General features: G+C 42.2%; 1 long non-coding RNA gene and 2 other non-coding genes across 3 annotated transcripts; all 3 read left to right on the top strand.

Annotated features, from left to right (window-relative positions):
- The first annotated feature begins 17,819 nt into the window (after window positions 1-17,819).
- Window positions 17,820-18,967, top strand: LOC144707919 (uncharacterized). Its single transcript, XR_013582579.1, has 2 exons — window positions 17,820-18,691; window positions 18,797-18,967. It is a non-coding gene; the product is annotated as an uncharacterized LOC144707919 (long non-coding RNA).
- Window positions 17,978-18,117, top strand: LOC144708137 (small nucleolar RNA U19). The gene has a single exon (XR_013582677.1). It is a non-coding gene; the product is annotated as a small nucleolar RNA U19 (small nucleolar RNA).
- Window positions 18,777-18,970, top strand: LOC144708138 (small nucleolar RNA snoR138). The gene has a single exon (XR_013582678.1). It is a non-coding gene; the product is annotated as a small nucleolar RNA snoR138 (small nucleolar RNA).
- Window positions 18,971-21,927: the final 2,957 nt, after the last annotated feature.

Below are 21,927 nucleotides of genomic sequence, written 5' to 3'. Positions count from 1 at the left end.
TACTTCTTTCCTCTCCTTTCTCTTCCTCTTCTCTTTCTGCTCTTCCTTCTTCCTTTCTCTTTTTCTCCTTTTTCTGCCGTCTCCTTCCTCATCCTCCTCTCTTCTCCTTTTTCTTTCATCTTCTTCCTCTCCTCTTCTTATGCTTCTTTCTTCTTCTTCCTCTTCCTCTTCCTCTTCTTCTTCTTTCCTCTTCTTTCTCTTTTTCTTCTCTCTCTCCTCTTCCTCTTCTTTCCTCTCCTTTCTCTTCCTCTTCTCTTTCTCCTCTTCCTCTTCTTTCCTCTCCTTTCTCTTCCTCTTCTCTTTCTCCTCTTCCTCTTCTTTCCTCTCCTTTCTCTTCCTCTTCTCTTTCTCCTCTTCCTTCTTCTGGTTATTTTCCTTCTGTAGATTTGATAATTCAGGAACAACTACTCTATTGAATAATGGAATGAGAAATTCAATCTCCCAGCAAGTTAACCCTTTTAATGTTTTTTTATAGTTTTCTTGAAATGCACTTGAATAGCCAGGTAAATCTCTCAATTTATCCTCTCAATCCTAGTTCAGGGCTTGTACATGCCGCTCAAGTCAAGCGATTTAGAAGTTCAGATAGAAATTAAGAAGAACGATTACGAGATTCAACTAACAACATCCAAAATACACAAAAAAATTCAAATACAATGAAGGGAAAAGTACCAAATAGTTTGATTCAAGCTGGAGCTCCTCTCTGCCTTGTAGCTGTGATAGAGCACCATCAAGAATGAGCTCCCTCTCTCGAAATTTAGCTTTTATACTTAGGTTACATGGTAAAAATCACCATTTTACCCATTTAGTAATTAATATTTATCTATCAATTTAGGCTGGATCTGAATGATCCAACCGTACAGATAGAAAGAGGGGATTAAGACGAACAGATCCATAAAAAAAATTATCTCAATCGGACTTCAGGATCAAAAGTTATTAATAGATCAAAAGTTATCCATTGGATTTAAATTGATTTATTTATTCATTTCTTTTTTTAACATGCCATGACGTGTCGCTCTCTCATTGGCTAGCGCATTTTGAATTCTCCTTTTTGCAGAAAATTCCTTAAAAAGCCTGGAATTGCTGCTGGATGCCGCCCAAAAGTAATTGTGTATATGCCCCTTGCGCACTCTCTCTCCTTTGGTTTCTCCTAAAAACATTAAAAATATATTAAATAATTGCAATAAAACCCCATAACATTTAAAATCATATCTTCACGCCTGCAACCACGACCGAGAGCTGTTTTGAGGGTATCATTGCAACAAAAATTTACAAAAAGGCCCTTCAAAGTTTGAAAATAATGTTAATACTCTTTTTTTTCTTATAAATGTATCTTTTTTTCTTAAAAAAATGTATTTTTAAGAAAAATCCTAAAAAATCCTAAAAAATCTTAAAAATTTTTCTTCTTCAAATAAATCTCAGAAAAATCCTAAAAAATCCTAGAAAATTCCATAAAATTCTAGAAAATTCAGTATTTCATCCCCATAATAATTAAGCTCGAATTAAATTTTAAACCTGCCATTTTCATTTAAAAATAATTATTTCAAGCTCAAATAAATCTCAGAAATTCATAAAATTAACAAAAAATTAGGGAAAAATCAGGAATCACTTGGAAACATTAAATTTATGTAAATCTATGATAACAACCCCATTTTAAGCTCTTTAAATGCATAAAATTGTGCTAATAGCATGAAATAAAGACCAAATTTAGGGTGTTATCAATAAATATCCACTAATAGAGATGATAATTAATGGGTCAATGTAACAATTTAGACCTAGAGTAATATGGAATTAAAATTAATTATATAATTCAGTAGAGAAGACTTTTGGATTAATCTGAAATAATGATCAGATAGAAAGGTATAAGTTGCCCAAAGAATGCAGATAGATATTAAATGATACATATTGATAAAATTATATAATTAATTCTATGTCAAAGGGGTATCTCTTTTTAGATAATTTTTTTAAGAATTTTTTTTAGATAATTATCTTACTATAATTTTATCAGGGAATTTCTCATAATGGACCATTAGTTATCGGTGGGCATCAGTAAAGTGATTCACATGTAATGCTTCTAATGAAGTTCATGAATGGATGCAACAACTAAGTGAATAAGGACGAGGTAATAATGTGATATAACTAGTCTTTAAACATGTGTTATAAGAAACTTATATTTGAATGATACTTCTAAATGATATTGAACTATTTCGAAAGAATGATGGATAAGGTTTATAATCTCAAAGTCCTATTTTTCAAATAAAACTCCAAGAAGATGTGAGAAATCCATTTAACTCTAAGGACCAAGTGGGGTTCGTCTCAAATAACAATAAAACATATAAATATAGAGCTTGGGAAAATAAACCATAAAGTTCCCATTTTATCCTTGAATGGTATATAATGATATTGCAAGTATTAAAATATGTGGTAAAAAGAAGTATAAAAGCATAATTTATTGATCTAATTTGATGTCACAATTCTCAAGGTTATAGACACTCTCTCTAAATAGGTCGTTAATTGATACTAGATACCTCCAATATATTTATTCTGAAGTAATTGGGGATAAGATACTTTTCTCCTCCTTTTAAATAAAAACTTTCAAGTTGCTGCCAACGAACTGAGGTGGTGAGGATATGGCTACATGTTGTAGCTATAGGTAAAGAGAGAAGAGAAGGATGGATGGTGATGGAAATACTTGTGGCCGGCAAGCCAATCACACATTCCACATCTCATTTCATATTCATTAATACAACATATTCATTATAATGCATGTGTGATGCTTATAAGTCCATGAATACATGATCGGACTTAGTGAGTTATGATGAGATCGTAATATGGAGATCACTAGTCTTTAAGCATGTGTTCTAAATATTCCTATTCAAAGGATACGCGAGAAGGACATTGAAGTATCCAGATAGAATAGTACTATCTAACCTCACTCATATGATGAGTATGTCCAGTCTCATAGTCATGAGTGTAGGGACACTAATGATAGGTAGTGGGTGCTCTTTAGTGGAAAGAATTGATCCGTACGAATCCCTAAATGGTATTATACTGAACAGTCAATCAGGTTGATTCGCGTCACAATCGTGTAAGTGGTCCTTAGAATTGAGACACCAAAGATGTCTAGTGGACAGATGCTTGTACTTTGACTATGACCAACAAGTATCTAATCATGGGATTCTAAACGATGTTACTTCAGGTACATCAAGAAGTTCACGAAGATGATTGAGCGGTCAAGATGGGACCGTCCACCCTTGATATAAGAGGTAACAGCTCAAGGAAGACGATGCGATGAAGTACTTGGACAAGGTAGTGAAATATCAAAGAAGAGTTCTCCGATGATTTCCGAATGCATCAATACTAACTCGGATGACCGATTAGGGTTTGACAATTGACCATACCCTAAGTCATCTAAGGAACGTCAAGTGGATGAGGGATTATACATACATGGTAACCAATGGTGAACATGTTCCATGAATGAGTCGATACACTCTCATTTGTATCTTCTGGAGGACGAGGTGTAGCTTGGCACCCCACGTGTTGGAGACTCGACCTATCGATTAGGTCAAATCGATCTGTCATTAGTTAATCTATATGTTGATATAATTAATTAATTTGGAAGGCCAATAAATGTTATTAGGCTTCTAGAGTCATTACCTAGATTGATACATGGGCCTAGAGGGTCACACGCAAATGGTCTTTTGGACGTCAGAAGATATACTTAAGTTTTTATGAAAAATACACGCTTAGTATAAATAGGGGAAGGCCCTGAACGAAATTCACACAAGCCATAATTTTTCAGGGGCCCTTCCCCATCTTCTCCTTTCTCCCTTCTCCCCTCACACCTTCTCCATGCCCGATGCAATTGGGATGGCATAACGACGACGGTGGAGGTATAATGGGGCTCGTCAACGAGAAGGAGGATATCTGACGTACCGAGGATTGCATGGATACATCTAGAGGCTGCACATTTGAGTAGCTCATCTCATCTCGCTCCAGGATCCAAGAAATCATGGATGCAATCCGTGTAAAGGTACTTCATTTTGAAGTTTTATCAATGTCCTTTTGATTATGTTCAAGTTTTTTGCTACAGAATGTTTTAACTTGTTCATCCATGTCAAGGACTCTAGAACCCAACAGATGGTTCAAAAGAAAGGGGAGTGGTAAGGTGAATGGTAAAATATGAATAGGGAAAGATTACTTAGATAGCTTTACTCCCAAGATTTTAGACGAAAGGGGGGAGGTAGAAAAATATTGAGAAAAATGGTCACAATACTTCGCACAAGAATTGGTTGGAGAGTTCATCAAGAGCGAATAAAGTTGTGTAAAAACCCCCAATGGTACTTTTTATTTTCCTCTTTAGTTTTATTTTTTATATTTTTTGGTTTTTTCTCTTTTTTGGTTTTTTATCTTTTTTTGAATCATTCTTATTCTTTTTCGAGGGGGTACATCTAAAAATAACTTCTCAAGAAATGCCCGATGTCATACACAAATGCATTTGGTTTATGCATGGCCTTCAAACATATATTCCTAGTGAGAATATAATGATCAAGAACAAAATTAGAGAGAATAATGAGATTGAGAAGATTAAGAGTGAAATTATAAAGGGGGATATATAAAGAATTCAAAGTTAGATTTTGGTGGATCAAGAAAAAGGGATTTTGTGCTCAAGACTTGAAGAAGTACCATCCCCTTCCCTACTCAACATTCCATTTAATGAAGGAACTAGACACTAAAAGTAGGTTTGGCTAACCATCACATGAGGTGGAGGTGTTCCTATAATACTTTCACTCACTCTCATCACTCACACCCATACAACTTCCACCCTCTGATTTCTCAACCCCCCAACTCAGTCCACTAGTTTTCCTTACTATTTGGGAAGTATCATACATGTCTAAAATCAAGGCTGGTATTATTGTGAAAAGATCATGATGCACTCAAGGAGTTTAACTTCTCAACTCACTCTTTTTGGATCAAGGATGTAATGAAGTTCTCAAGATGGGGTTCTTAACATCTATCATTTCTCACAAAAATAAATTCGTCCCAACTAAGAATGATGCATGAATGTAAAATAAGTTTTTTTACGAAATATCATATGAATTTCACCCCCCAACTTAAAAATAAACATGGTCCCTAATACCTTAAAAAAATCAAAATATCTTAAGCATGCATACCGAGGGGCAATATTCTTCATCTTCATACAAAACAAATTTATTTGAACATCTGCAAGCACAAACAAAGAAACACAAAGCAAAGCAAATACAAAATAAATGAGAAGAAATTAAATAGAATTCTAGATCTTTTATTAATAGCATATGAAAAGGCAAATCCTGGAGAAATGAATTTGAAAGAAAATGTTTTCATGGAAAAACGAGTTATGTAAGACATGTTCAATAGCCATATCAATAAACCTATATTTTAATTTTGGGTCGAGCTTTATGTTACTCCATACTTGACATCGATAATATAGTTATGTTGGAGCAAGAAGCGTGACATTGTTAGAGAATATATCTTTAATGCTCAAAGCAACTCATAGGAAAATGTTTCAATGCAATTTAGATCATCATTCCATACAACATGAAAAATCATTTGGCATTCATCTAATAAATCAATATATTGTAATAATATGATATTTATATTTATTCCAAACCATAAATGTTTTTTCATGTCTGTAAAATGGTTAGCCCATTGAATAATAATGTCTTTTAATATTAATATTAGACATAGAATACTCAGAATAGCTAGAAGATGTATGTGAAAGGAACAGAGCGTAGGGATGAAAAAGTAAAGTGATATTTGGTTACTGCAGAAATATAACTTTAAAGTAAAACCTTTATGATGCAAAAGGTGACCATGCCATTCTATGTGATATATATTTCTTTCTTCTTCAAGTAGGCCAGCAGATTCTAATGAAATTTCATTTAAATTCATGAAATATCATACTTATCCTTGAGTTTTTACAAACATATTTGAAAGAATAAATCAGTTTAATTCAATAAGTCTGGGAAAAATAGATAAGACGCATTGTTTCTGCAGTTGGGTATCAAAAAATTGTCATGTCAATCACTAAAAATGATTTTGGTCAATTTTCCAATGGTTGACACATATTCAGATTTTTTAGCCCTTATGTCTGCTCTCCCAAACATTCATGTTTGATCTTCTATACATCTGTGTTCCTCAATTCTTTCATAAAAATAGTTTTATTACAATAAATATATTTAATATATATGAGTGTCAGTGCTCAAAGTTAAATTTCTTTCATATGTTTCATCATTATCATTATCATTATTTTTCATCATTATCCCTGATAATGATACATCATTATCATTATGGATCAAACAATGATACGAAACATCATTTACTTCCCTGATAATAATATGATCATTAAAATTCCCAGGTTTATTCATAAAAATATCATTTTCAACATCACAAAATGGTATATCAATATCAAAAATAATTTGATGTTCTTTAGAGATGCTCAAGTAGAGAGTACTTACCATATCAGTTTCTTCATCCATATTTTCCTTGTCAATTTCTAGTTCAGAATATTTAGTCATCTTAGAAAGATCATCATTTCTCATAGAAGACATTTGATGTTCAAGCATAATTACACAAGGTTCAAATTTTCAGGATTTTCTTTTCCACTATCTATACAAGTACCATGTTTTAAAGAATCATGATCAGTAATACATTCAATTGAGTTACCTTTTGATGTTTCAAAATGAAGATGTCTGTGAAGAGGAACATGAGTTTCATGATGTTCTGGATGGGGAAATTTTATATGGACCCCATATGTGGGGTCCATATCCATATTCCTCCCAACTTGAACGATACTAGGCTAGACTAGTTTCTAAAGGATATACTCAAAAATACAATGCTAATTACTTAAGAAACATTTTCCCTGGTTTCTAAGACGAACACGGTACATATCCTGATATCCCTAGTGGCTGACAATAACTGGAATTTATTTATGTATGATGTCAAAATGCAGTTTTACATTGAAATAGGAAGTATATATAAGCCCACCTCCCAGATATGCCCTAAAATATGGACAAGTCTGTCAGTTAAAAAAGATGCTTTTATGTACTTGAAATAATCACCTGGTGCTTGGCTTGAATGATTAACTATGTCCATGAAGAACCTCTGTTACCAACACAGTAATGGTGACCATAGTCTATTTTATCATCATACATCACCACAAACCATTGTCATTCTCATTGTGTAGTTGATGATACCATTACTACTAGGAGTAACTCATCGGAGTTACAGCCTTAGAGGAACAACTTTGACCTCAATTCAATATTTAAAACTTGGGCATACTTGTATATTTTATGCGTATGGAGGTGATTCAGTTTCCATTTGGAATTACAGTCCCTCAAAATAACTATATATATGATCCCTTGAATCAGACTGACCACCTGCAATGCTAGTCTCTTGCCACTCCTCTAGTTGTTATTTTAAACTTGCGCGATATGAAAAATAACCTACCATTGACCCATTCACTTACCAATCACTTATTCGTAAATTTATATATCTAGCACATAACAGACCTGATATATCTTACTCATTGACCCTTCTTATTTAGTTCATGCATTGCCTTAGAGTCTTTCTCTTGCTGGTTGCTCACATATTTGTTCAGTATATGAAGGGGACTATAGGATTTAGTCTCAACTTCGAACAAGGTGAGTTAGTTTCTTTGGAAATCTACACTGACTCTAATCATGGTAGCTCAGTTTTTGATCTAAGATACCCTAATAGCTATAATTCCCTTCTTTGTGGGATTTTTTTTCTCATAGGTATCAAGAAGGAGAAAGTTATCTCCCTATCCAGTTCTGAAGCCGAAGGTTTGTGGAATTCATTTTGCCCCCCATCTTCTACCTGAAGGGTATATTACACTTCACTTTGAAAACAAATTAGCCGTCAGCCTCATTCATGACCCTGTTCAGTGAGACTGCGCCAAACGCATAGAGATCAATGGATGCTTCATAAAGGAGAAATTGGGCTCCACAGTCATGGAGATTAGCTATGTCCCCACAAAGCTACAATTTGCTAACCCCCTGATCTCCACGAGTCATTGTGTCCAAGCTGGGAATGAGAAATATCTAAATCACACCTCTTTTCACTCCAAATGAAGATAAAATAAACCACATAGCATTCCTTGTAATCCCAGGATCCTCTACCCCGAAGGTCTCTCTCTATCTATCTATTTATTCAACAATCCAAAAATATGAATCCAGAGGACTATCATCTTTGAGTTTTATGCTTTAGAAACTCATTATCTGCTCTCAAACCTAAAGTTCTCTTTCTTTCTCTTTATCTCTCCATTCATCAATCCATAAATATGAATTGGAAGGATTAAGATCTCTGAGCTCTGTTTTATATTAATGCCTTATCTGCCCTCAACTCTAAACCTCTATCTATTTCTCTCATCTATCTTTCTCTCTCTCTCTCTCTCTCTCTCTCTCTCTCTTTCACTCTCTGTCTTTCTTTCACTCTTTTTCTTTCTTTCACTCTCTCTCTATCCTTCTGTCTCTCTCCATCTTTCACTCTATCTCTATCTTTCTCTCTCTGTATATCTTTCTCTCTCTCTCTATCTTTCTCTTTCTCTTTCTCTCTCTCAAATTTTCTTTCTCACTCTCTAGCTTTCTCTTTCTCCCTCTCAATCTTTCTTTATCTCTCAATATCTTTCTCTTTCTACCTCTCAATCTTTCTTTCTCTCTCTCTATCTTTCTCTTTCTCTCTCTCAGTCTTTCTTTCTCTCTCTTGTTCTCTATCTCTATCTTTCACTTTCTCTCTCTTGCTCTCTATCTCTATCTTTCACTTTCTCTCTCTCCATCTATCTCTTTCTCTCTCACTTTCTTTCTCTATCTTGCTCTATATCTCTAGCTTTCTCTTTCTCTCTCTCTCCATCTTTCTCTCTGATGGTGCACGCCATCGAAGATCGTCGATGACGTCGTCCGCGTCACCGCCATTGTCGTCAAAGATCAGGTGACATCGCTCAAAGTATCGCATTTTGTTTTCCCCGTTCTTTCTCGTGTTTGTGTTTTTTTCGACTCATCGTGTGTCTTCGTCACGTTCCCGACACGTCCCGTCTTTCCTTCATCGTCGTCACGAGGAGGGATCCTTAGACAATTTGGAACCCCTCCCTTGTGCCCTTGTTTCTTACTTTTCTTTTCTTTTTATTTTTATTTCCCTCTTTATCTTGTAATGAGAGACCCATTATATAAGGGCCCCCTTAATGGACCTTCTGCCCCCTTGTTGACCCAACTAAGGGGGCCCATTTGACCTCTTCCCCTTTATAAGGGAAGACGGGGCACCCTAGCTTCTCAAACCAGGAAGGAGAAAATCGTTGTTCAATCTTGATCTCACTTTAGAAAAGAAAAAAAAGGGAGAAAGGACGAAAAAAGGGGAAAAAAGGAGGAGAGAGAGTGGGCGGAACAGAACGGACACGCCCGTTCTGTCTCGCTCACGCGCCTGTTCTAGGGCTCCGTTCGGTGGAGCCCACCCGTCGGAGCCCTAGGCGGCCGCCACCGCGGGCGCACCGCAACCGCGCTGCCCCGCGGCCATCGCCGGGTTGCTCCAAGGCCGGCGCCGTGCTCCTTGAGGTCGTTGTCACCGTCGGAGCCCGATCAGCAGCCGTCGGACCCCCCTGTCGCCAGCCCCCTTTGTTCGCGGCCTCGCGTTGCTGCCACGCCACCGCGGGGTGCTGATCGGCGCCCGTAGAGCCGCCGTAGCGGCTAAGCTGCAGCGGCAAGACGCCAGGGCGACCTAGCCGCCGAAGGGAGGCCGAAGCAGCCCGGATCAAGCCGCAACCACCGAAGCAGCCGCAGCCGCCTGGAGCAGCCACAGTCGTTGGAGCGGTCACCACCGCCAGAGCGGCCGCAGCCACTAGGGCGGTTGCAACCGTCGACGCCGGTCGCAACCACCAGACATCACCATTGCCCTTTGCGTCGCCACCGCACTAGGTGTCGTCGCCAGGTACCTCCACCGCGCTCTGCGCCTCTACCAAGCATTGCCGATCCGCAATGCCTCAACGGGCGTTGCTCCAGGGTGCCATTCCTCGTCGCCCCAAAGGGGTCATTGCCCCAAGCGCCAAACATCCTCAACGATTCTTCCCGCCCTTAGATAGCTCCTGCGCCGAGCCGCCAATCGAGCCGCCATGTCTTCTCTGGCTTCTCTCCGCTCCACCTGCTCCGAATCGTCGTTGACATTGACAAAACCCTGCACTGTGAGCCACACCGACGAGGTACGTCGCCCTCTCACTTGGCTCGTTTAATTATCACTTGTAGTATAATTTCGATTCGACTCCCCCGCGCTCGTGCTTGGTAAGTGAGAGAGATAAATTGAGAGAAAACTACAACTTTTGAGTGTCTTACCGGTACAGAAGAGTACGTCCGTTATGTGCGAGCCCTACAGATAGATTCCATTCGACCGTAGACGCCTTTGTCGCTCCGACAAAGTTCGAGAGGCCACCGCCGCCACCACCCGGCGACCCATCCAAGCTTGGAGCTCGGCGCCTCCCTCGAGTCCGAGCCTGCACATACGACACATAGGACATTCCTCCCATCGTAGTTACATCGACCAGTTAGGGTTTTAGATCCGTCAGATGACGACACCATCAACGTTCGATACCATCATCACTTATCGACACTGAGCCATCATACTCGGTGTTGACCGGACGATGTCCGCGACGACGTCTGACATCAAATTGGTATTAGAGCCCGGCTATGGACACTCACAGCACGTCTCTGACTCTGCTTAGCTGTCATTTCTGCATCGCATCAACTTCTCGAAAACCATCTAGGTACCCTAGGGACATGGCCATCGAGCTGTGATCGAGTAGGAGGGCGCAACCCAAAGGTTCGACCTCCCCGCGACGCATCGAATCGTCGCCCGACGAGAGAGGCCATCGTACGGCCCTCTGGGAACACCGTCCCGCGACGCCCCTAGGCGGCCCATCACAGCCACCTGTGGAGCCTGCACTGACCGCACTCGTTGAGGCGAGTGCCCCCGGACTGTCCAGTCCTCGTGAGCGCACCCGTGCTCGCCACAGACACCAACATCCCCATGTAGTTCCCTAAGGTTACTGGGTGTCTCGTCACCTAGTGACAACGAGGATAGGGTCACGATGAATCGTTGCCCACATGGAAAAGCTCCTGTTGATGAGGCTTCACCCCGGGCAGCCGTCACACGTGGCCAAGGAGCAGGACACGCACGACGAAGACCGCGCCGACAGCACCAACCCCGGGAGGACCTGTCCGAGGAGCAAGGGGCGTACCTCCGCTCCATGGCCGCCTTCGCCGAGCACGTCGAGTAGTTGCTCGCATGCCCACTACCTCCAGTACCCGACGCCATACCAGCGCTCATGGCTCTAGAGCGAGCCCGCGACCCACCCCGGGCCGCGCGACACCCAGATTGTCTGAGGAGTCCTTACGACGATGATGAGTACGAGGATTACGACTGGAGGCCACACAAGGAGCTTCGAGATCGGCGCCCCGCCCGACACCCCGCACGCGACCCATTGGACGTCCGTGTTCGGGATAGACAATACCCACGTGACGACTCCAACCATGGGTACGAGTCTAACTTACCGGTCTGCTGAGATGAATATGTCCGGCCATTTGACCGAAGCCCCGAGGCCGACCTACCTGCCCGCCGAGACGACTACGTCTGGCACGACGATCATGGTTACGTCATCAACCTACCGGCCCGCTGAGGCGAACACATCCGACACCATGATCAAGGGTACGAGGCTGATATACCATGATTGTGAGTACGACGCTGACCTACCAGCCCGCCGTGATGACCACATCCGGCCCCACGATCATAGACATGACGCCAATCCCCCGGCCTGCCTTGATGATTACGTCCAGCCCTAGCTCCGCAGGTATGAGGAACTAGATGAGGTTCCCCGGTACCCACCACGCATGATGCCCGACATCCGCGCACCGCGCGACGGTCATCCCCAACATTGGGATGACCACGACCGCGACCCAACCCCTCCTTGACCCGCGTCACGAGAATCACCCGACGCCCAAATGACGCCCGAACGACGATGAATGCCGACCAGAGGAGCACTGCGCTCGGATCCAGAAGAGCGTGCGTGCTGACGTCGTCATCTTCGAGGGGTCAAGAAGACCCAAGGAGTTCATAGACTGGGAGTCGAGCATGAACTCCTACTTCCGGTGGTACTGCATGGACAACGACTTGTCCGTCGAATATGCGGAGACGAGACTTGGCGGACAGGCCAAGATCTTCTGAGAGAACGAGCGTGTCGCCACCAAGCGATGAGGACGGCCCATCACGTCCTGGGCCAAAATAGCGCTGAAATTGAGGAGTAACTACGTGTTGCGACAATTGAGGAGTAACTATGTGGTGCCGATTCATGGACCCCCGAATCATCATCGGTCTGTTTGCCAATGGGCTTCAGCCAACCCTACGCTGCGAGGTTCTTAAGTGCAACCCCGCCGAAGCCTATCACTTAGTGGAGCATATGGAGCATCCGCGCGACGAAGCCGTCGTGCACACCACTCACATCGCGCCCCGAACCACTCCCGCACGTACTGCACCGCCTGCTACCGTACGGGCTTCCCGAACCACCGGGCTTCCCAATAGCGCTACAAACATCGGTCTTATGCATGTTTGTCCATGGCGAGCACGGGTGCGCTCACGAGGACTGGACGGTTCGGGGGCGCTCGCCTCGGCGAGTGCGGTCAGTGCAGGGTCCGTAGGTGGCTGTGATGGGCCGCCTAGGGGCGTCGCGGAACGGTGTTCCCAGAGGGCCGTACGATGGCCTCTCTCGTCAGGTGACGATTCGATGCGTCGCGGGGAGGTTGAACCTCTAGGTTGCGCCCTCCTACTCGATCATATCTCGATGGCCATGTCCCTAGGGTACCTAGATGGTTTTCAAAAAGTTGATGCGATGCAGAAATGACGGCTAAGCAGAGTTAGAGACATGCTGTGAGTGTCCATAGCTGGGCTCTGATACCAATTTGATGTCGTACGTCGTCCGGTCGACACCGAGTATGATGGCTCAGTGTCGATAAGTGATGATGGTATCGAACATCGATGGTGGCGTCGTCTGACGGATCTAAAACCCTAACGGGTCGATGTAACTACGATGGGAGGAATGTCCTATGTGTCGTACGTGTAGGCTCGGACTCGAGGGAGGTGCTGAGCTCCAAGCTTGGACGGGTCGTCGGGTGGTGGCGACGGTGGCCTCTCAAACCTCGTCGGAGCGACGCAGGCGTCTACGGCCCAACGGAATCTATCTGTAGGGCCCAATGGACGTACTCGTCTGTATCGGTAAGACACTCAAAAGTCGTAGTTTTCTCTCTATTTATCTCTCTCACCTACCTAGCCCGAGGGGGGGAGTCAAATCAAAATTATACTGCAAGTGATAATTAAACGAGCCAAGTGAGAGGGCAGCGTACCTTGTCGGTGTGGCTCACAGTGCAGGGTTTCGTCGACGTCGACGGCAATTCGGAGCGGGTAGAGCCCAAAGACGCCGGAGAAGACATGGCGGCTCGACGCAGGAGCGATCTAAGGGTGGGAAGAATCGTTGAGCACGTTTGGCGCTCGGGCGATGACCCCTTCAGGGCGGCGAGGAATGGCACCCCGGAGCGATGCCCATCGAGGCGTCGCGGATTGGCGATGCTCGGCAGAGGCGCAAGGCGCATTGGAGGTGCCCGGCGGCAGTGCCCATTGCGGTGGCGACGCAAGGGGCAATGGTGACGTCCGGTGGCTGCGACTGACATCGACGGTTGCAGTCGCCCTAGCGGGCTGCTTCAACGACTGCGGCTGCTCCAGGCGGCTGTGGTTGCTCCGGTGGTTGCGGCTTGATCTGGGCTGCTGCGGCCTCCCTTCGGCAGCTAGGTCGCCCTGGCGTCTTGCCGCTGCAGCTTAGCCGCTACGGCGGCTCTACGGGCGCCGATCGGCGCCCGGCGGTGATGTGGCAGTAGCGCAAGGCTGTGAACAAAGGGGGCCGGCGACAGGGGGGTTCGACGGCCGTTGATCGGGCTCCGACGGTGATGATGGCCTCAAAGAGCACGGCGCTGGCCTTGGGGTAACCTGACAGCGGCCGTGGGGCAGCGCGGTTGTGGCCGGCCCACGGTGGTGGCCGCCTAGGGCTACGATGGGTGGACTCCACCGAACGGAGCCCTAGAACGGGCGCGTGAGCGGGACAGAACGGGCGTGTCTGTTCCGTTCCGCCCACTCTCCCTTCTCCTTTTTCCCCCTTTTTCTTCCTTTCTCCCTTTTTTTTTCTTTTCTAAAGTGAGACCAAGATTGAACAACAATTTTTCTCCTTCTTGGTTTGAGAAGCTAGGGCGCCCCCTCTTCCCTTATAAAGGGGAAGAGGTCAAACTGGCCCCTTAGCTGGGTCAACAAGGGGGCAGAAGGTCCATTAAGGGGCCCTTATATAATGGGTCCCCTCATTACAAGAAAAAGAGGGAAATAAAAATAAAAAGAAAAGAAAAGTAAGAAACAAGGGCACAAGGGAGGGGTTCCAAATTGGCTAAGGATCCCTCCTCGTGACGACGATGAAGGAAAGATGGGACATGTCGCAAACGCGATGAAAACACATGATGAGTTGAGAAAAACACAAACACGGGAAACAACGTTGAAAACAAAATGCGATACTTCGAGCGATGTCACCCGATCTTCGACGCTAGTGGCGCTGACGTGGACGACGTCGTTGATGATCTTCGATGGCGTGCGCCATCACTCTCTCTATCTCTATCTTTCTCTTTCTCTCTGATGTCGGAGGTTGTCGGGACGTCGTTCGGTCGGCACTGAGTATGATGGCTCAGTACCGATAAATGATATGTATCGGATTACGACGGTGTCGTCGTCTGACGGTTACCCAAACAGGTATGTAACTACGTGATGCGGAATGCCCTACGTGTCGTACATGCAGGCTCCGACTTGAGGGAGGCACAGAACTCCAAGCTTGGATGGGGTTTGTCGAGTGACGGTGATGGTGGCCTCTCGAACCTCGTCGGAGCGACGAGGACGTCTACGACCAAACGGACTCAATCCGTTGGGCTCGCACGTAACGGACATACTCGTCCGTACTGGTAAGACACTCACAATCATAGTTATCTCTCGTTCAGCCTCCCTCACCTACCTAGCCCGAGCGCGGTGGAGACGGGACGAAAGAGTACTGCAAGAGAATAATTAAGCGAGCGACGGGAGAGGACGGCGTACCTCGTCGACTATGGCTCGTCTTCGTCTTCGTCGATGGCGTGTCAGAGTGGGTGGAGAGGCGCCGGAGGAGACACGACGGCTCGACATGCAACGGGTGCCGGAGCTTTTTGTAAAGATCGGACGTAGAGGAGGATGAATGATTTAGCAGTGCACACGGCTCCACACGCAAACGGCTGAAGTCCACAGGTCGGAACGGACGAAGCAATCCCCCAGAACGGACGAATCGGTCGGCCGGCTTGACCGATTTGGCAGGTCGGGTCGGTCGGCTGGATCCGGTCGTTCGATCGCTCGACCGGGTCGAATTGGTCGGGATGATTGATCGACCCGATCGGTCGGATAGTGATCGGTCGGCCCAGCTGGTCGGTCGGTCGGTCGGGTCGATGCGGCCGGTCGGATCGGGTCAGTTGGTTTGCCCGGTCTGGTCGGGTTGGATCGGGTCGTTGAATTGGACAGATCGATCAGCCAGTCGGCTCAGTCGAGTTGAACAGGTTGCCCGATCCCGTCGGGTTGGTCAGACGGCGAGCGACTGACGGCGGTCGGGGCGGCGGCGTCAGGCGAGTGGAGGTGGCGTCGGCATGAAGAGTCAACGGGCAGTGACTGGGGGCCTTCGCGGCGTCAGCGCGCGCGAGCGATAGACGCGGGCGCGCAGGCAAGCGTAGGCGGCGGTGGCTAGCAGGATCGCTGCGGAGAGCGTGCTAGCAGGTGCCGTCAGCGTCCGTTGGTGCGAGGGCAGCGACGTCTGGCGGCGCCGCGGTAGAGCCCTCTCTTTTCCCTTCCTACTCCTTTCTTCTTCTCTCTTCTTCTTCCTTCTTTTTTTTCTTCTCAAACGAGGAAGGAGACCAGCAACCTGTTCGATGAAATGACTCTATGAAGAATTACTGGTCTGACTTCTTAGGGCGCCCATCTCCTCCCTTATATGGGGGGGGGGGGGGAAGGGGCCCCTAAGTAGGCCTTACATGGTCCATTTGGGGGAGCCCTTATAAATGGGCTCCCCCTTTACAAACAAAGACAAAAACAAGGAGATAAAGGGGAAATTAAAGGGGAATAAGGAGAGGAAAAGGGGATAAGCAAGGGGGAAGGGGTTAGAGAGAAGTCCGTCCCCCTCAATGGCAAACGGTGGATGGACAAAGGGCATCACGAACGCGACAAAATACGATGAAAATGGGACGAACGAGGACGGAGAAAGAAAAAACAGGAGAGAGAGAGAGAGACGAGAAAACGAAAAGGATAACTCGAGCAGCTTCACCCAGTCTTCAACGTCGAGGGCGAACGGCGCGGATGACATCGATGACGACTTTTGATGGCATGCGCCATCACTCTCTCTCTCCCTCTCCATCTTTCTCTCTGTATCTCTATATCTATCTTTCTCTTTCTCTCTCTCCATCTTTCTCTCTGTATCTCTATATCTATCTTTCTCTTTCTCTCTCTCTCCATCTTTCTCTCTATCTCTATATCTCTCTCTCCATCTTTCTCTCTCTCCATGTCTCTCTCTATCTCTATATCTATCTTTCTCTTTCTCTCTCCATCTTGCTCTCTCTCTATCTTTCTCTCTCTCTCCATCTTTCTCTCTCTATCTCTACCTCTATCTTTCTCTCTCTATCTCTACCTCTATCTTTCTCTCTCTCTCTCTCTCTCCATATTTCTCTCTCTATCTCTATCTTTCTCTCTCTCCATCTTTCTCTATCTTTCTATCGATATCGTTATCTCTACCTTTCTCTTTCTCTCGCTCTATATATCTCTATCTCTATCTTTCTCGTTCTATCTCTCTCTCCATTTTTCTTTCTCTCTCTCTCTATATAGATATCTATCTCTATCTTTCTCTTCATCTCTCTCTCCATTTTTCTTTCTCTCTCTCTCGTTATATAGATATCTATCTCTATCTTTCTCTCTCTCTCCATCTATATCTCTATCTCTATCTTTGTCTTTCTCTCTATATATATATCTCTATCTCTATCTCTATCTTTCTCTCTCTATATATATCTCTATATCTATCTTTATATTTTTCTTTCTCTCCATCATTCTCTCTCTACATATATCTCTATATCTATTTTATATTTCTTTTTTTCTCCATCTTTCTCTCTCTATTTATATCTCTATATCTATCTTTATATTTCTCTTTTTCTCCATCTTTCTCTCTCTATTTATATCTCTATATCTATCTTTATATTTTTCTTTCTCTCCATCATTCTCTCTCTATATATATCTCTATCTCTATTTCTATCTCTATCTCTATCTTTCTATTTCTCTCTCTCCATCTTTCTCTCTCTATCTCAATCTTTCTCTTTCTCTCTCTATATATATATATATCTCTATCTTTATATCTATCTTTATCTTTCTCTTTATCTCTCTCTCCATCTTTCTCTCTCTCTCTCTCTATATCTCTATCTCTATCTATATCTTTCTCTCGCTCTCCATCTCTCTCTCTATCTCTATCTTTCTCTCTCTCTCTCCATCTTTCTCTCTCTATCTCTATCTTTCTCTCTCTCTCTCCATCTTTCTCTCTCTCTCTACCTCTATCTCTCTCTCTTTTCTTTCTTTCTTCTCTCTCTGTCTACTCATCAATCCATAAAATCATTAATCCGGAGGAAATCTCTATATAAACGCGTTATCTTCCCTCAACCCTAATCCTCTCTCGCTCTCTCTTTCTCTCTCTTCTATCTTTCTTCTATCTCTCTTTCTTCTTCCTCATCTTTATCTCTCTAGCCGCTCTCATGAGTAGCAGCACGGTGTGTCTGGTTCAATGGTGTTCATTGATCTCCGGGCGACGGACCGTGATGGGCTTAGTTAGGGGGCGCAGATCGATCTCCGAAAGCCTTCACGGTCGATTTGATCGCGTCGGTGTTCTTTCTCAGGCCCTTTTGAGGGGCCTCTGTCAATTCCCATACAGCGTCCTCCAAGATGCCTTGGACATTCTTGATTCTGGTTTTTTAAATCTCTTTTTTGTGTTTTGATCCGTTGATTGCACTTTCTATTCTTGAATTTTGTTTAGCTCAAGTCTCAGTTCTTTCGTGAATCTCGCTGGGTTTTGTTATTTTTTATAGATTTTTGAATGAATAATCTCACTGATTCACGCAGTTTCTAGACTTTGATTGGTCGTATTAAGAATGAGCTTCAATCCTGCGAACAAGTTTCATTTTATTTGTGTAATCTTTGTGGGTCTTGCTTAGATTCTAGGGTTAGATTGGTTGATTTGAAGACTACAAATCCTTCGGACATTTCTCAATTCCATTAGTTAATCTGGCTTGGGCTCGCTGTTTTCCTCGACTTCGATTTCTTGGTTTGTGTCTCGATTAATCCGATTAAAGTTATTGATTCAGTTTTTGGTTTGAGTGTGAATTGCCATGATTAAAGATATCGATTGACTGGGTGATAAATCTATCATGAATCAGGTGGAGAAGTCGTGGTTGTTCGCTTGACCTGAATGATCTTTGCAGTGATTTTAGATTATAATTGATGGGTTTCGTCTATTCTACCCGTGAGAAATCAGGCAGGGTTTCGAGTTATTCTAGATTTCTATTTATTGGTTGCTGTTTGAATAAGACAATTACCGAAATTCTCTTGCATTTTGATTTGTCGCCTCTTGAATAATCAGATACTGAGGAAGATCACGAAATTTTTTCGTAATCATCTTGATCGGCATCTGGTTCAGACGGAGGCGCAGAGCAATTCTTGAAACGATTTGAGGGAGATCATCTTTTTCTAATAGATTTTCTCCTAGAATGCTTCTCATATTGGTTGATATTTGTTATCTCAAATTTGCAAATATTGCAGCCAAAAAATTTATTTTATCTATATAATTATTGAGAATTTGCAGAGGGAGGATAAAATGGAAAAATTGTCAATCGACGTGACAGTGTTTGTATATGAGGATAATATTTCAATAAAAAATCTAACTGAAAATGTAAGTCTTAAATACTGTAATAATTTAATCACTGATTACTAAATATGAGCAGTAATAATTTTAGATCATAAATTCAGGGTTTTTCCATGAAGCAAAAAAATATACGACTTTAATGATATTATCAGGTTAAAAATACCTGTTTGAAAATTGTTAAATGAATACACATAAGCACTTATTGAGTGAATTCGAGGACAATATTTCAATAAAAAAATTACTAAGAATCTAAACCTGAAATTAAGTAAAAATTTATTAATTACTAAATATGAGTAATAATTTTAGAACATGAATTCAGTGTTACTCTACTGAGCAAAACTATATAAGACTTTAATGGAATTATCAGTTTTAAATTACCGGATTGATAATTGTTCAATGAGTACAGTTAAACACTTATTGAGTGAAATCAACGATGAATCAACTGGAAGTTCGATAACAAGCCAAAGAACGCAGCGGTTGGTGAATTTTATACAGTAACAATAAAAAATAAAGAGGAACGAGAGAAATTACCGGGTTAAATTACCGGTTTGATAATTGTTAAATGAATACACTTAAGCACTTATTGAGTGAATAGGAGGATAATATTTCAAGAAAAAAATAACTAAAATTGTAAACCTGAAATTAAGTAAAAGCTTATCACTAATTACTAAATATGAGGAGTAATAATTTTAGAACATAAATTCAGTGTTATTCTACTGAGCAAAACAATATAAGACTTCAATGAAATTATCAGATTTAAATTATCGGATTGATAATTGTTCAATGAGTATAGTTAAACACTTATTGAGTGAAATCAACGATGAATCGACTGGAAGTACGATAGCAAGCCAAAGAACGCAGCGGTTGGTGAAGTTTATATAGTAACAATAAAAAATAAAGGAACGAGAGAAATTATCAACTTTCATGGCATGTTGAGCACCACATCTTGAAGTTTTCTCAGCTTACATCTGCATGTCTAGACTAATTAAATCATCATGAATCCATGTTGATCCAATTTTAACAACTCTTCATGGAGATGTAACAAATTCAATCCTATGTGTCGCATCAAAAGTATACTAGTTGACACTGTCCACCATTGGCAAGTGCATATAAACATATATTAGTATGCATCTCTACGGGCAGTTTTCTCACGTCAATTTTTACCTCGAAATATCAGCATTTTCTTGTATCAATTATTATCTCAAATATCAGTATTTTGTCATTCAAAAAATAAACCAATTTTTCTACACAGAAAATGAATAGTGTAAAATACATAATCCCTCGTCAAATTTGGAACCCTATATCCCTATTCTCCTTTTTCCTTGTCATGGTGTTTTGTCCCATCAGAGTTTCATCATCGATCATAAATCCCAGTATTTAGTATGAATGAAAGCATATCAATATAGAATAAGTCATGCAATTGAATGCAGATGGCGCGGCCAAAGAGAACCCAGAGTGAAGGCGTTATTCTCTGAGATCACATAGTGAGTATTCTTTTTGCTTTTTCATTTTTTTATAAAGTACAAACAAACAATACAGTGGAGGCTATGACGATACGTGATGGCTTGCTCCTCTCCAAGGAGCAAAAACTCCACAATATCGTTGAAAACTCCATAAGCTTCATGGATTCATCTGCATGAGTATCAAGGAACATTCCTCCACTAAATATATGTACTAGGTGTCGTTCATGATCATTCAATCCCTTATAAAAAAATTGAACTGGCTCATAAGATGGTATTCCATGATGTGGACACTTCCTAGTAAGTGCCATGAACCTTTCCCAAGCTTCTCCAAGAATGTCATTTTCCTGGTAAAAATCTCTTATAGCCTTTCTATGGAAGTTTTCTTTCCATAAGAATAAATTTTCTTTAGAAAACTAGACTACATTTCACTCCATGATTGAAATTCTTTACCTATTCCCTTCTTCCAAAAACTCATAAGGTTCCTCATTGAATCACCCATAAAAGGTAGGTAATTGATTTACCATATTTGGCTCAATTCTAAAGTTGATGTTTTCTGGTAGAGGAGCAGAAATTTTTGTATAGGTTTTAATTTATGTAGGGTCAGAATCCCTTGTTCTCCTAATTCTCCTAATTCCTTGTTCAGCTATATGATTCTGGTTGTCTTCCATTCTCTCTCCAATTTGTTGATTCTCTCCCTCGAAGCTCTCAAAGATACTATCAAGACTAGGACTTCTCCTATCGTCTCAAGATCAATTAGATGGGGATTTAAGGATCTCCTACCGTTCATGCAAGGGTCAGTCACAACAGACGGTGAGGACAAGTCAGATTATCTGAACAAGAATATCAAAATAAAAGAGAGAAATCACAAATTTGGAATTTTCACTATGAGTTTTGATAAAATAAAAATTATGAATTCAAAGAAAAATTTGAATGGAAGTTCAGAATGTAGCAAAAACAGTTATTCTACCTAGATATGTATATTTATGATGTATATTTTTTTATATTCGTTGTGCCTCCCCGGCAATGACACCAATTGATAAGCCTAAATTTTGGGTAAGAAAATTCAGTTATTGATATTGTTTAGAATTAGGATTATGCAATAAAAATTTATACTATTTACCCTGAATCACAATTGTTAAATATAGGATCAGAAAGTAATTGAACCACAGGAGGCACTTCTCAAGAAATTTTATCCTGCTTGTTATGAATTAATTTCAAGAATGAATTAATTTTGTATTTAGGGAGCCCTAGTGATGCAAATACTATAAAGTCTTTAGGATCTTTATATTGATGTTTATATTCGGTCAGAACACTTTAGAGATGATGATTTTTATTCCGATGTCAAAGAAATTCGAATTACTAAGATGCAAGGCGATGTGATTTATT

This window comes from Wolffia australiana, chromosome 9 (assembly GCF_029677425.1).
Source record: "Wolffia australiana isolate 7733 chromosome 9, ASM2967742v1".
NCBI classification, from domain to species: Eukaryota; Viridiplantae; Streptophyta; class Magnoliopsida; order Alismatales; family Araceae; genus Wolffia; species Wolffia australiana.
This window is presented reverse-complemented; position numbering and strand designations above follow the sequence as displayed.